Here is a 16,974-nt window from a genome sequence, read left to right as displayed (position 1 = left end):
CAATGGTGTGTTAGTTTCTGCTTTATAACAAAGTGAATCAGCTCTACATATACATATGTCCCCATATCTCCTCCGTCTTGCGTCTCCCTCCTACCCTCCCTATCCCCCCACTCTAGGTGGTCACAAAGCACCGAGATGATCTCCCTGTGCTACACGGCTGCTTCCCACTAGCTAACAATTTTACATTTGGTAGTGTGTATATGTCCATGCCACTCTCACTTCATCCCAGCTTACCCTTCCCGCTCCCCGTGTCCTCAAGTCCATTCTCTACATCTGTGTCTTAAATCCTGTCCTGCCCCTAGGTTCTTCAGTACCATTTTTATTTTTAGATTCCATATATATGTGTTCATATACGGTATTTGTTTTTCTCTTTCTGACTTACTTCACTCTGTATGACAGACTCTAGGCCCATCCACCTCACTACAAATAACTCAGTTTCATTTCTTTTTATGGCTGAGTAATATTCCATTGTATATATGTGCCACATCTTCTTTCTCCATTCATCTGTCGATGGACACTTAGGTTGCTTCCATGTCCTGGCTATTGTAAATAGTGCTGCAATGAACACTGTGGTACATGACTCTTTTTGAACTATGGTTTTCTCAGGGTATATGCCCAGTAGTGAGATTGCTGGGTTGTATGGTAGTTCTATTTTTAGTTTTTTAAGGAACATCCATACTGTTCTCCATAGTGGCTGTAGCAATTTACATTCCCACCAACAGTGCAAGAGGGTTCCCTTTTCTCCACACCCTCTCCAGCATTTATTGTTTGTAGATTTTTTGATGATGGCCATTCTGACTGGTGTGAGGTGATACCTCATTGTAGTTTCGATTTGCATTTCTCTAATAATCAGTGATGTTGAGCAGCTTTTCATGTGCTTCTTGGCCATCTGTATGTCTTCTTTGGAGAAATGTCTATGTAGGTCTTCTGCTCATTTTTGGATTGGGTTGTTTGTTTTTTTGATATTGAGCTGCATTAGCTGTTTATATATTTTGGAGATTAATCCTTTGTCCATTGATTCATTTGCAAATATTTTCTCCCATTCTGAGGATTGTCTTTTCATCTTGTTTATGGTTTCCTTTGCTGTGCAAAAGCTTTTAAGTTTCATGAGGTCCCATTTGTTTATTTTTGTTTTTATTTCCATTCCTCTAGGGGCTGGGTCAAAAAGTATCTTGCTATGTTTTATGTCATAGAGTGTTCTTCCTATGTTTTCCTCTAAGAGTTTTATAGTGTCTGGCCTTACATTTAGGTCTTTAATCCATTTTGAGTTTACTTTTGTGTATGGTATTAGGGAGTGTTCTAATTTCATTCTTTTACATGTAGCTGTCCAGTTTTCCCAGCACCACTTATTGAAGAGGCTGTCTTTTCTCCATTGTATATTCCTACCTCTTTTATCAAAAATAAGGTGCCCATAGGTGTGTGGGTTTATCTCTGGGCTTTCTATCCTGTTCCATTGATCTATATTTCTGTTTTTGTGCCAGTACCATACTGTCTTGATTACTATAGCTTTGTAGTATAGTCTGAAGTCTGGGAGCCAGATTCCTCCAGCTCCATTTCTCTTTCTCAAGATTGCTTTGGCTCTTCGGGGTCTTTTGTGTTTCCATACAAATTGCAAAAGTTTTTGTTCTAGTTCTGTGAAAAATGCCATTGGTAGTTTGATAAGGATTGCATTGAATCTGTAGATTGCTTTGGGTAGTATAGTCATTTTCACAATGGTGATTCTTCCAATCCAAGAATGTGGTATATCTCTGCATCTATTTGTATCATCTTTAATTTCTTTCATCAGTATCTTATAGTTTTCTGCATACAGGTCTTTTGTCTCCCTAGGTAGGTTTATTCCTAGGTATTTTATTCTTTCTGTTGCAATGGTAAATGGGAGTGTTTCCTTAATTTCTCTTTCAGATTTTTCATCATTAGTGTATAGGTATGCAAGAGATTTCTGTGCATTAATTTTGTATCCTGCAACTTTACCAAATTCATTGATTAACTCTAGTAGTTTTCTGGTGGCATCTTTAGGATTCTCTATGTATAGTATCACATCATCTGCAAACAGTGACAACTTTACTTCTTCTTTTCCAATTTGGATTCCTTTTATTTCTTTTTCTTCTCTGATTTCTGTGGCTAAAACTTCCAAAACTATGTTGAATAATAGTGGTGAGAGTGGACAACCTTGTCTTGTTCCTGATCTTAGTGTAAATGGTTTCAGTTTTTCACCATTGAGAACGATGTTGGCTGTGGGTTTGTCCTATGTGGCCTTTATTACGTTGAGGTAAGTTCACTCTATGCCCACTTTCTGGAGGGTTTTTATCATAAATTGGTGTTGAATTTTGTCAAAAGCTTTTTCTGCATCTATTGAGATGATCATATGGTTTTTCTCCTTCAATTTGTTAATATGGTTTATCACATTGATTAATTTGCATATACTGAAGAATCCTTGCATTCCTGGGATAAATCCCACTTGATCATAGTGTATGATGCTTTTAATGTGCTGTTGGATTCTGTTTGCTAGTATTTTGTTGAGGATTTTTGCATCTATGTTCATCAGTGATCTTGGCCTGTAGTTTTCTTTCTTTGTGACATCTTTGTCTGCTTTTGTTATCAGGGTGATGGTGGCCTCATTGAATGAGTTTGGGAGCGTTCCTCCCTCTGCTATATTTTGGAAGAGTTTGAGAAGGATAGATGTTAGCTCTTCTCTAAATGTTTGATAGATTTCACCTGTGAAGCCATATGGTCCTGGGCTTTTATTTGTTGGAAGATTTTTAATCACAGTCTCAATTTCCTTACTTGTGATTGGTCTGTTTATATTTTCTATTTCTTCCTGGTTCAGTCTCGAAACATTGGGCTTTTCTAAGAATTTGTCCATTTCTTCCAGGTTGTCCATTTTATTGGCATATAGTTGCTTGTATTAACCTCTCATGATCCTTTGTATTTCTGCAGTGTCAGTTGTTACTTCGCCTTTTTCATTTCTAATTGTATTGATTTGAGTATTCTCCCTTTTTTTCTTAATGAGTCTGGCTAATGGTTTATCAATTTTGTTTATCTTCTCAAAGAATCAGCTTTTAATTTTATTGATCTTTGCTATTGTTTCCTTCATTTCTTTTTCATTTATTTCTGATATGACCTTTATGATTTCTTTCCTTCTGCTAACTTTGGGGTTTTTTTGTTCTTCTTTCTCCGATTGCTTTAGGTGTAAGGTTAAGTTTTTTGTTTGAGATGTTTCTTGTTTCTTGAGGTAGGATTGTATTGCTATAAACTTCCCTCTTAGAACTGCTTTTGCTGCATCCCATAGGTTTTGGGTCATCATGTTTTCATTGTCATTTTTTTCTAGGTATTTTTTGATTTCCTCTTTGATTTCTTCAGTGATCTCTTGGTTATTAAGTAGTGTATTGTTTAGCCTCCATGTGTTTGTATTTTTTACAGATTTTTTTCCTGTAATTGATATCTAGTCTCATAGCATTGTGGTCAGAAAAGATACTTGATATGATTTCAATTTTCTTAAATTTACCAAGGCTTGATTTGTGACCCAAGATATGATCTATCCTAGAGAATGTTCCATAAGCACTTGAGAAGAAAGTGTATTCTGTTATTTTTGGATGGAATATTCTATAAATATCAATTAAGTCCATCTTGTTTAATGTATCATTTAAAGCTTGTGTTTCCTTATTTATTTTCATTTTGGATGATCTGTCCATTGGTGAAAATGGGTTGTTAAGTCCCCTACTATGATTGTGTTACTGTCGATTTCCCCTTTTATGGCTGTTAGCATTTGCCTTATGTATTGAGGTGCGCCTATGTTGGGTGCATAAATATTACAGTTGTTATATCTTCTTCTTGGATTGATCCCTTGATCATTATGTAATGTCCTTCTTTGTCTCTTATAATAGTCTTTATTTTAAAGCCTATTTTGTCTGATATGAGAATTGCCATTCCAGCTTTCTTTTGATTTCCATTTGCATGGAATATCTTTTTCCATCCCCTCACTTTCAGTCTGTATGTGTCCCTAAGTCTGAAGTGGGTCTCTTGTAGACAGCATATATATGGGTCTTGTTTTTGTATCCATTCAGCCAGTCTGTGTCTTTTGGTGGGAGCATTTAATCCATTTACATTTAAGGTAATTATTGATATATATGTTCCTATTACCATTTTCTTAATTGTTTTGGGTTTGTTATTGGAGGTCTTTTCCTTCTCTTGTTTTTCCTGCCTAGAGAAGTTCCTTTAGCATTTGTGGTAAAGCTGGTTTGGTGGTGCTGAATTCTCTTAGCTTTTGCTTATCTGTAAAGGTTTTAATTTCTCCATCGAATCTGAATGAGATCCTTGCTGGGTAGAGTAATCTTGGTTGTAGGTTTTTCCCTTTCATCACTTTAAATATGTCCTTCCACTCCCTTCTGGCTTGCAGAGTCTCTTCTGAAATATCAGCTGTTAACCTTATGGGGATTCCCTTGTATGTTATTTGTTGTTTTTCCCTTGCTGCTTTTAATATTTTTTCTTCGTATTTAATTTTTGGTAGTTTGATTAATATGTGTCTTGGCGTGTTTCTCCTCGGATTTATCCTGTATGGGACTCTCTGTGTTTCCTGGACTTGATTGACTATTTCTTTTCCCATATTAGGGAAGTTTTCAACTATAATCCTTTCAAATAGTTTCTCAGTCCCTTTCTTCTTCTCTTCTTCTTCTGGCACCCCTATAATTCAAATGTTGGTGCGTTTAATGTTGTTCCAGGGGTCTCTAAGACTGTCCTCAATTCTTTTCATTCTTTTTTCTTTATTCTGTTCTGCAGTAGTCATTTCCACTATTTTATCTTCCAGATCACTAATCCATTCTTCTGCCTCAGTTATTCTGCTATTGATTCCTTCTAGAGAATTTTTAATTTCATTTATTGGGTTGTTCATCACTGTTTGTTTGCTCTTTAGTTCTTCTAGGTCCTTGTTAAATATTTCTTGTATTTTCTCCATTCTATTTCCAAGATTTTGGATCATCTTTACTATCATTACTCTGAATTATTTTTCAAGTAGACTTCCTATTTCCTCTTCATTTGTTTGGCCTGGTGGGTTTTTACCTTGCCCCTTCATCTGCTGTGTGCTTCTCTATCTTCTTGTTTTGCTTAACTTACTGTGTTTGGGGTCTCCTTTTCACAGGCTGCAGGTTCGTAGTTACTGTTGTTTTTGGTGTCTGCCCTCAGTGGCTACGGTTGGTTCAGTGGGTTGTGTAGGCTTCCTGGTGGAGGGGACTGGTGCCTGTGTTCTGGTGGATGAGGCTGGATCTCGTCTTTCTGGTGGGCAGGACCACGTCCGGTGGTGTGTTTTGCGGTGTCTGTGACCTTCTTAAGATTTTAGGCAGCCTCTCTCCTAATGGGTAGGGTTGTGTTCCTGTCTTGCTAGTTGTTTGGCATAGGGTGTCCAGCACTGTAGCTTGCTGGTCGTTGAGTGGAGCTGGGTCTTAGTGTTGAGATGGAGATCTCTGGGAGAGCTTTTGCTGTTTGATATTATGTGGAGCCGGGAGGTCTCTGGTGGACCAGTGTCCTAAACTTGACTCTCCAACTTCAGAGGCACAGGCCTGACACCCGGCCGGAGCACCAAGACCCTGTCAGCCACACAGCTCAGAAGAAAAGGGAGGAAAGAAAGAAAGAAAGAGAGAAAGAAAGAAAGAAAAGAAAGAAAGGAAGAAAGAAAGAAAGAAAGGGAGAGAAAGAAAGGAAAATAAAGTTTTTAAAATAAAAACTAATCATTAAAAATAAAAAAGAATTTTAAGTAATAAAAAGAAGAAAAAAAGAAAGAAAGAAGAGAGCAACCAAATGAAAAAACAAATCCACCAATGATCACAAGTGCTAAAAACTATACTAAAACAAACAAAGAACAAAAAAAAATAGACAGACATAACCCTAGGACAAATGGTAAAAACAAAGCTATACAGACAAAATCACACAAAGAAGCATACACATACACACTCACAAAAAGAGAAAAAGGAAAAATATATCTATATATTTTTTAAAAAGGAGGAAGAGAGCAACCAAATCAATAAAGAAATCTACCAGTGATAATAAAACTAAATACTAAACTAAGATAAACATAAAACCAGAAAAAAATTAGATGCAGAAAGCAAACCCCAAGTCTACAGTTGTTCCCAAAGTCCACTGCCTCAATTTTGGGATGATTCGTTGTCTATTCAGGTATTCCACAGATGCTGGGTACATCAAGTTGTTTGAGGAGCTTTAATCCGCTGTTTCTGAGGCTGCTGGGAGAGATTTCCATTTCTCTTCTTTGTTCGCACAGCTCCCGGGGTTCAGCTTTGGATGTGGCCCCGCCTCTGCGTGTAGGTCGCCTGAGGGCATCTGTTCTTCGCTCAGACACGACGGGGTTAAAGGAGCAGCTGCTTCGGGGGCTCTGGCTCACTCAGGCCGCGGGGAGGGAGGGGTACGGAGGAGGCGGGGCGAGCCTGCGGCGTCAGAGGCGTCGTGACGTTGCAGCAGCCCGAGGCGCGCCGTGCGTTCTCCCGGGGAAGTTGTCCCCGGATCACGGGAGCCTGGCCGTGTCAGACTGCACCGGCTCCCGGGAGGGGCAGTGTGGAGAGTGACCTGTGGTCGCACACAGGCTTCTTGGTGGCGGCAGCAGCAGCCTTAGCGTCTCATGCCCGTCTTTGGGGTCCGCGCTGATCGCCACGGCTCGCGCCCGTCTCTGGAGCTCGTTTAAGCGGCGCTCTGAATCCCCTCTCCTCGCGCACCAGGAAACAAAGAGGGAAGAAAAAGTCTCTTGCCTCTTCCGCAGCTGCAGACTTTTTCCCGGACTCCCTCCCGGCTAGCTGTGGTGCGCTAACCCCTTCAGGCTGTGTTCACGCAGCCAACCCCAGTCCTCTCCCTGCGATCCGACCGCAGCCTGAGCCTCAGCTCCCAGCCCCGCCCGCCCCGGCGGGGGAGCAGACAAGCCTCTCGGGCTGGTGAGTGCTGCTCGGCGCCGAGCCTCCGTGCGGGAATCTCTCCGCTTTGCCCTCCGCACCCCTGTGGCTGCGCTCTCCTCCGTGGCTCCGAAGCTTCCCCCCTCCGCCACCCGCAGTCTCCGCCCGCGAAGGGGCTCTTAGTGTGTGGACACCTTTCCTCCTTCACGGCTCCCTCCCACTGGGGCATGTCCCGTCCCTATTCTTCTGTCTCTGTTTTTTCTTTTTTCTTTTGCCCTACCCAGGTGCGTGGGGAGTTTCTTGCCTTTTGGGAGGTCTGAGGTCTTCTGCCAGCGTTCAGTGGGTGTTCTGCAGGGGTTGTTCCACATGTAGATGTAGTTCTGATATTTCTGTGGGGAGGAAGGTGATCTGCACGTCTCACTTCTCCCCCATCTTGAAGGTCTTGGGAGGCTGAGCTTTAAAACGTCAGCATCTCCAAGCAAATATTTTAACTGCTAAGTGCAGGCGGCACGGCCAGGATTATTAGAATTCACGTCGAAACCCCAAATTCCCACCCCTCCCCCACCGTCCGTCTTCCATCCCCTTCCCCCCAACCCCCCAAGACACATCCGCCCCTTCCCCTTGGCGACACCAATGCCTTGGACGGGCCTTGGTTGCGTCCACAAGGCAGGACGGGAAGCGCCAGGCACCCACTGGGTTCACGGTGCCGGCACTGCTTGGCTGCGGCTTCTCCCGCAGGTCCCAGCCGGGGGGGTCACGGCCCCTGGGCTCTGGGCTGACACTGACCCGAGAGCATCTGCGGCAGCAGCAGGCAGCACCCACGGCAGGTCCCGGCTGAGCTAAAGGCTGCTCGGGGCCAGCCGGGCCCAGAGGACGGTAGACAGAGCCTGTCCCCAGCCTCGGGCAGACGGGGACCTGGGCGCCCTCTGACCCACCACAGGGCTCGAGCCCCAGCCCCAGCCCCATGCTGGAACCTGCTGGTGGGCCTCCCTGGGGGGAAGTGAGGCACCAGACAGAGAGGGAGGGCCCTGCAGGAGGGGCTGATGGATGGACGGATGGGGCCTCGGGGGGTCTGTTCTGGGGGGACAGGGGCAAGCTAGATGCCTGGGGGTGAATCCGGGCAGAGGAGATTCCCAGGGCGCTGGCCGCCCTCAGCTGCAGGCACAGCTCCTGCTAGCTTTCAAAGGAATTTTCCGGACATTCTCATGATCTAGGCTTTCCCAGTTTCATGAGATGAAGATAGAAAGTTGTGGTTTGCTGTAAGTCGTCTGGTTAGACAATGGAAATTCCACCCCTGTGGTCTCTGGTGGGATAATTCTCAAATGTCTCCAGGGGTTCAGATGGACCAGCTAGCTCTGGGAAATTCTCCCAGACCCAGACTCTCATCATTCTGGGGGGTTTGGGGGTGCCAGGAAGCTCAGTGGGGTGGTGACGGTGTGAGTATAAATGCTGGACCCACACCTCCCAGGAGTCCAGGCCCAGACCTCTGTCTCCAAAAACTTCTTATGTTCAGGAGCCTGGTGCTTACTTTACACTTTTCTGTATCTGCAAAACCAGGCGGCTTCTGAAGGCCACCGAATTCTGGCATCTCCGCCTCCTGTACGTCTGGCTCCCAGGGGTTCCGTGGGGCCTCTCTACTCAGTGCTCACCCCATCCTTCTACAAGTGTGTTCTGCCAGCTTACGTGGCTGAGCCGTGAGTGCCCCCACGGGGAGAGGAGAGAGACACGGAGAGATGGAGAGAGAGGAGGAAAGAGAGAAAGTGAGGCGGGGTTGGGGGAGAAGACGGGAACGGGGGAAGGGGAGGGAGACGGGGAGGCAGGCACACAGAGGCCTGGGAGCACCAGAGGGGCCCCCAGACTTCGTTCCTCTCTCCCACTCTGCCTGTTTGCTCTAGACCCCAGGACATTCTTCTCTTTTTTTTTTTTTTTTTCCTTCTCTTTTTTTAAAATTGAAGTAGAGTTGATTTACAATATTGTGTTAGTTTCAGGTGTACAGCAAAGTGATTCAGTTATGTGTACATATATATATATTTTTTTCCAGATTATTTTCCATTATAGGTTATTACATGATATTGAATATTGTTCCCTGTGTTATATAGTAAATCCTTGTTGTTATATATAGTAGTGTGTATCTGTTAATCCCAAGCTCCTAATTTATCCCTCCCCCCACGCTTTGGTAACCATAAATTTGTTTTCTGTCTGTGAGTCTCTTTCTGTTTTGTATATAGATTCATTTGTATCATTTGTATTTGTCTTTCTCTTTCTGACTTACTTCACTTAGTATGATATTGATAATTTCTAGGTCCATCCATGTTGCTGCAAATGGCATTATTTCATTCTTTTTTATGGCTGAGTAATATTCCATTGTATATATGTACCACATCTTCTTTATCCTTTCATCTGTTGATGGACATTTAGGTTGTTTCCATGTCTTGGCTACTGTGAATAATGCTGCTATGAACATAGGGGTACATATATCTTTCTGAATTAGAGTTTTGTCTGGGTATATAGCCAGGAGAGGGATTGCTGGACCATACGGTAGCTCTATTTTTAGTTTTTTAAGGAAGCTCCATACTGTTTTTCCACAGTGGCTGCACCAATTTACCTTCCCACCAACGCTGGAGGAGGGTTCCCTTTTCTCCAGCATTTATCATTTGTAGACTTTTAAATGACGGCCATTCTGAAATGTGTGAGGTAGTACCTCACTGTGATTCTGGTTTGCATTTCTCTAATAATTAGCAATGTTGAGCATCTTTCCATGTTCCTGTTGGCCATTTGTATGTCTTCTTTGGAGAAATGTCTGTTTAGATCTTCTAACTGATATTGAGTTGTAGGAATTGTTTGTATATTTTGGAAATTAACCCCTTGTCAGTCACATCGTTTGCAAATATTTTCTCCCATTCTCTAGGTTGTCCTTTTGTATTGTTGAGGGTTTCCTTTGCTGTGCAAAAGCTTTTAAGTTTGATTAGGCAGGACATTCTTCCTTAACCTCGAGTCCCTGGGAGTTCAGGTCTGTCTTTGCAGCCAAGAGGCCTCACCAACACATGGAGGCTCAAAGAGCCATTGCCTGTGAACACCAGCCCCGCCAGGCATTTGACAAGCCTTTAGCATGTGTTGGCTTTAATTACTGTCTTCTAATATTTGATATTTGGTACAAATTCTATTTGATGGTGAAGTCGCCCCAGCACCCTGTGTCTCCCGGTCCTGTCTGGGGCTCTGGCTCTAAGCCCCTTTGGAGATATTGGCCCAGATATGACTCTCTGTTCCAGAAGGTTCCCACAGACAAGGACTGCGATAAGAGCCTGGCCTGCTTTCTCCAGCTCTGGCTCTGCTCCGGCGGCTCCTGCCAGAAGCACGCCATCTTCCCCAAAGGAAACAGCTCAGGCCACATGGTCTGCAGACCTGCCTTACCCCAGGCACTGACCACAGCTAACTGCATGCTCACACTGCCATCTCTTTCATCTTCTGAGACCTTGTTTGTATCAGGGTTTTGCAGGGTGTTAACATCACTCAGTTACCCAGATGCTGCCCAGGTTTTGAACTGGTTTTGGTAGACATAACCTGTTATATCCTTCTTAAAAGCACCATTCTCAGCACATTTCCATCAATTAACAAAATTCAGAGAAAGAAACTTTTCAAGTAATTTTACACAGGTTATTATTAAAAACACATCTGTATCATCTTTTTAAAATGTTCAGTAACTTCACGTTGACAATTTTTTTCCTCTGTGCCATCAGACACATTCTCTGCTGGATGTATAAGCTGAACTCTGGAATAAAGGTAACTTGGATAAATGTTGAAAACCAAAGCGACTCGGTAATTATAGCAATTTTCCTTTCAAGTTCTGCTGGGCGGAACAGGCACTAATATGAGAGCATCCACAGAGCCCACTGGCTGCAGTTCACAATCAACCGCTGTCCCTGTTACCAAATCTCACTCAGGGGACCTCGGGGGTGACGGGGGCCACACCTGGGACACACAAACTATCCCCAGAATGAAGGGAGAAAGGAGAAAAGAGAATGGGGGATTTAAAGACTATGAAACTATCATGTTCCAGTTTGTAGTGATAAATTTTAAAATCTAGACTAAGTGAATAATTTTCTTGGAAAATATAAAGCACAAAATTGACTCAAGTAGAAATAGGAGATCTGGTCATTCCAATGGTGGGGGGGGGGGCACAGAAAAAAAAAAGTAGCCACAATTTTACCCTTAAAAAGGCACCGGGCACAGGCAGTTTTATGTGTTTCCAAAACCTTTAAAGTATAATCTCTCTGCAAAGGAGGGACAGAATTTAGGAATGTAAGCCCTGGAGACCAGCTGCCGAGTTCTAATTCCATCTCCACCTCCTACCAGCAAGGTGACCTTGGGATGGCCACTGGAACACTCTGTGCCTCAGTTTCCCCATCTGTCAAATGGACGTGAAAATAGTGCCTAATTCATAGGGTTGACCTGAAGGTTATTAACTCATGTAAAATATATAGAAATGCCCCTATTGCAGAGTAAGAGCTCGATACAGATGAATTGTTATGAAGAGTTAACATTATTCCGAGGCACAGAAAAGACAAAAGCATCACAGTTTATTCTATGTAGCTAGTCAAAACCCTGAAAAACCAATGGTGGGGATCACACACACACACACAGACACACACTTGTCAATAGGGACACATGATTTATAAAGGGACAGAATTACTCTAAATACATCGACAGAATCCAATACAATCCAATACAGGAGCAAGTAAAGCTTATCTCAGGATTGCAAGGATAAGTCGACATTATAAAATCTGTTAGTTCAATTTGCTACATTAAGAGATGAAAAAGAAGAAAATCCTCCATCATCTCAAAAGAGAGTCAGTCCCCGCAAAAGCATTTGGTACCAGTTAACATTCTTTACCGAATTTCAAGCATACACAACTGCAAGATCTTCAGGAAGCCAAGAATGGGAGGAAAATTCCTCGACCTCTAACAAACATTGTGCTTAATACATTAGAACAGGGGTCAGAAAACTTCTATAAAGGGTCAGATAGCAAACATTTTAGGTTTAGGGGGCCACATGGTCACTGTCCCAACTATGTGACATCACTGTTACAGCACAAAGCATTAGACAATATGCAAATGAGTGCAAGTGGCTCTGTGCCAATAAAACTTTATTGAGAAAGAGAAACTACCAACCGTGGGCTGGGTTTGGCCTTTTGGCCACAGTTTACAGACCCGTGCATTAGAGCCATTCACGTTACAGTCAGAAACGAAAGAAAGATACTCGATTTCATGTTAGAGTCCTAGTGAATATAATAATACCAGAATATATATGTGAAGTACAAGTACTAGAAAGGCAGAGATAAAAATATAATTATTTGCATAATGATATGACTATTTGTCTAGAAAGTCCAAAACAATCAACTGGCAAACCATCAGAATCAAAAATGGCCAATTTTAAGGTTAACTTACAAAAACAATAGCATTTATTAAAACGGCAGTATATAATTATAACCTTTCATGAGAAAAAGGGTCCCATTTGTAATAGCAACAAAACCCAGAAATAAACCAAGAAATGAGCAATTCTAACTTAAAAGAAAACTAGAAACATTACTGAAGTTCTAAACAAGCCGCCAGACAGACCCCTTCCTGAGCAGGGCTCCCTGTCACACCAATGTCAGTTTTCTAAATTGTGCCCACACACTCAGTGTGATCCCAATAAAACTACCAACAGGGTTGGTTTGAAACAGCTAATTCTAAACTTCACGTGGAAGAGAAAATGTGCAAGGTCCATTGAGACTTATTTTTAAAAGGACATGAGAAGGAACTTGCTGTAAAAACCATCGTAATTCACGCTCTGTCATTGTGCAGAAATTGACACATTGGTCAGCATTGAAAGACCAGAGACTGAACCACGTTTGTGGGAAGTTAGCTCACGATGAAGGTAGCGGTTCACGTCGGTGAAGAAAGGATACCTTTTTCAGTGAATGATGACAGACAATTGTCGGTTCGTCTGAAAAAAGAAAATTATAAACCCCAGCAGCACACAGGGCCCAAGCCGAAGGTGCCCTTCCTCACAGCCCCTGGCAGCTTCTCTACTTCTTGCTCAAGCTCGGAACCTAAGGTGAGCCTGGACCTCCAGCACCTGTAGAGACAAGGCTGAGCAGGGGTGGGGACACGACCTGATGGAGAAGGGAGATTGATGGGGGGACACGGGGACGCGATGGGGGGTTACCATGACACCAGACAGCGACAGCCACTCCATCTGGGGTGAGGAGGGAACAGAGGGAAGGAATGGGGACCACAGTGGGGGTCACCTGGGGCGTCTGGGGGGGATTGTGTCTCAGCTGCAATGATTAGGCCGGGGGGTCTCGGGACAAAGGCCCCTCCACCCCCTGTCCAAGTTCTCAAGGGCTGGTCTAAAAGCCACCCCCCAAAGTCCACCCTCTGAGTTTCTGGAACTCAGCTGAAGAATGTGCAATCCAGGCCAGACGGACAGCACAAGCCAAACAGGGCAGGGGTCACGTGGAGCTGTCACCCCATGCTCTGCGGTAGGGCCTCCTCGAAAATCCGCAGAAGTCCCCGTTCTGCCTCATTCCAAGGAGGAGCCCCAGGCCCCCCTCTCGGCTCTGCCTGTGCTTCTGTTGACACAATCATCGGAGAGAACCCCGCCCCCCCAACATAAATAAGCAGCCCGTTTGATAAAACAAATTACGCACTTTTTGACATTTGCTGGTGTTTTTATCCCAGAAAGGCAGTAGGACAAATTCTCACAGTCCCCTGTCCCCCATGACCTGGTAGCCCTCTGCTTGGGGGAGACACGGTTTCCCACCACTGCAGCCCACCTCCCAGCTGGGCCGGAAGGGAGGCTCCCATGGAGACACAGATGTTTTCGGGGTCCTGCCCCCCAGCAGAAAACCCACTCCTGAGGACTGGACAGGGATCCGGCATCCAGAGCCAGAACTGGGGACCCAGAATGTGACTAAATAACTTTCTGAGTCACCTGTGTTGGGGGTGACCAATTTTTGTTTCCATGAACTGACACAGCACAGCCTCTGTTTTGGGGGGATGTGACAGGCTGACTTTCACGCTGGGTCTAGCTTCCCCCGACTGCACCCCAAGAAGGAGAGGCCCTTCCATCCCATGGAAAGGCCAGGTGGGGAACCCGGCCCAGCCGGGGGGCTTCTGAGGCTGCAGCATCACCCCCAGGCGCAGCAGCCCTGCAGAGCGGCCAGCGGGACAGCACCTCGTCACGCTCTCACTGTGGACCCCCGGGAAGCCCCGGGGCACCCTTCCTGCACGTGCTGTGAGCTGCCACCCTGGAGGGCAGGCCCCTCCGTGGGCAGGCCACCCAGGGATGCTGGGCCCACGTGCTGACCACAGGAACCCACACGCCCCCAGGAAACCCCCGGCAGCCTCACAACTTGGTCACTTGGTGGCCTGGGTCACGCGGGCACCTCGGCTGTCCCACTAGGGAGGTCCTGGCAGGCGACCCCCAGGTGCTCCTGTTAAGAAATGCTTCTGGCACGTGGCTTATGGCCACAGAGCCCAACCCAGAAGTTCCCTGCCCAGAAGTGACTCCGACAGCAGTCAGCTCCCCTGTGCCTGTCCAGGGACAAACGCCAGGACTTTGTTTCCAGGAATCCTGATGAGCAAGGGGGGCAGGATTCCACACCAAGTCCTGAAGCTCTTGTGGCCAAGAAGCTCGTAACACGTGGATCTGGTAACTCACTCTGTGCCTTGGAAAGCGTCAGTGAGAAATGTGTGTATTGGGGTGTCTGCGACCCCAGGAGAGCTGCTCCTCGGGATCTCAGGACCCTCCACCAACCCTCAGGCTTCTCAGGGGCTGGGCCCAAACGTCCAGTCTCCCTCCGCGGGTGGAGGCTGCCTGTGTCCCGTGGTCCAGGTTCACTTTACTGCAACCTTGGCACGTTCTCATCACTGGCTGCCCATCTTGCTCCCCGGCGCCTGGCCCCGCCCTGTTCTCACTGACCCTCGGCGCCCCTACCCCGTGCAGGGCCAGGCAGCCCTGAGGCTGCCCTTCCCCTGTCACCTTCTGCCCCCACTCCTGGGCTGCCCCCAGGTGGGCTGGGGGTGTTTGTGAATGTGGTCAAACTGCGGACACGACTAGACAAAGCTGGGGGGCGGTGCAGGGCACTGGGCTCCCCCCAAAGCACCATCTGCCCCCGTCTCTGAAAAGGGACCTCCCCCCACCGTTGCCGTCTGCTCGGAGCAGGGTCCCCAGCTCTGGGCAGGGACTCGCCCTGGAATCTGGTTTCCAGAAGAATCTCTCCAACCCCCTTTGGAGATTCCCAGTTCGGAGTTGCTCTTGTGTCTTCCCCACCAGTGCCGGGACCCAGGGTGCCCAGGACTGACCCTTCTGAGACCTGGGGAAACGAGGCCCTGGGGCCCAGCAGGGGTCGAAGCACCGGCTTGAACAGGTGTGGCCCCAGAACTCACAGGACACACCTGCCTGGACCCCACGCCAAGGGCCTTCCTTCTCCCACCTCAGGTGTGGATCCTGGGCTCCTCTTTGCGGTCCGCTGGACTGGGCCGTGGGGCCTGGAGTAGCTCTTGGGTGCGCTGGGCAGGGAAGACTTGGGCCAAATGGACTCACCTGGGTTCCCCTGCTGGGCCCAGCTCCAAACCCGGCTCCTTCCTCTGTGTCTGGAGGCTCCCACGAGCCCAGGGCGGGGCCCTTCCTCTAACTGCCTCCAGGCCCTCCGATGGCCTTGGGGAAGGGCTCTCTTGCCCTCTTGTGGCCAAGCCGCTGTGGGCGGACAGGCTGCCGGTGGAAGGGTGCACGCCCCTGGGGAGGAGCGAGAGGGAGCTCGTTCTCAGCGGTGAGGGGCTCGGAAACTTGACACCCAGTTAACAAACCTGAACCGCTGGAAGGAATATGGCGCAGGGGGAAGGAGGAACCTACTTTCAGTTATTTGTATAAAGATTTCTTTTTTTCTCTTAAAGACTCATAAAACCTCTCCTGGGTCATTCCTGGTAAAGCCCATAATCCAGGGATCGACCAGGAGATACAGGAGGAGAGAGGAGAGGAGAGAAGGAGAGGGGAGGGGAGGGGAGGGGAGGGGAGGGGAGGGGAGGGGGCCCATGGAGAGGAGGCGCCCCTCCCTCAGATAACGAACTGGGCAGCGGATGCCTGGCACCGGGAGCCCCAAGGCACCCCGCGGGGCTCTCTTGTCCCCAGGACTCTTTCACCAGGGGGTGTTTCCAGAAGAAACAATGGTGCAGGGGCCAAAGAGGGCACCTAGACCTCCGTGAATGAACAGCGGGGCAGTCACCATGCTGGCCCCAGTGTCTGCAGCAGGGCCAGGACCTGCACTGGAAATCACAGGTCTTCCGGCAGCTCCGTCCCAGCTGGAGCTCCAGCTCCCAACGTCTAGTGGGAGGGGCGGGGGCTGCCCTGGTCTTGTGGCCCTTGCTGGGGAGCGTTGATCTTTGGTTGCCGGGTGTTTTGTGACTCTCTCTAAAACTGGCTTTGGCTTCAGTTTGGGTCCAGAGCAACAGAAAAAGTGCATCCTTCATCCCTTTGCATTCAAATCTTTTCAAAAGAACAAATATTTGCCCACAAAAATACCTGTTGCTCTTCCGACGTGGACCAAATGCCCAGCAGTGTGGGCAGTGCACTCCTGGGCAGCGATGGAGGAGAGGGGCCAGCTGCCATTGGCCACTTGTGGCCTGGTGTGGCTGCAGCGCTCTGGGCACCCGGCGAGGAGGGCCGGGCAGGGAATCCCACCTTGCAGGGCTCTGTGCTCTCAGGGGTGAGGGAAAGGCCCTCCCTTTCCCGGGGGGTTGCATACAGGCCACCCATCCTGGAGAGAACGTGTAGGTCTGTAAGGGGGTATCTTCAGTCTTGTCCAAGGGAGGAATGCGGGTTTTGTTTGTGTCCCTGGAGAGGGGAACTCAGGGGGTTGGGGGGTTGCACACTGGAGGCTTCTGGACTTCCCAGAGCCCCCGTGGTGGTCTTTCCCGGGCCAGGGGGCTGTAGGGGCCTTGGGGCCAGGCCTGGTCTGTGGCGAGGGAGCAGGTGTGAAAGCTGGTTCCGGTCTGCATATGGCCCCCCAGGGCCCCCATCAGAGAGTGAAGCCCTGACAGGCAA

Source organism: Balaenoptera physalus (assembly GCF_965194825.1).
Source record: "Balaenoptera physalus genome assembly, chromosome: 4".
NCBI lineage: Eukaryota > Metazoa > Chordata > Mammalia > Artiodactyla > Balaenopteridae > Balaenoptera > Balaenoptera physalus.
The sequence above is the reverse complement of the archived record's forward strand: the minus strand, read 5'-3'. Positions refer to the sequence as shown.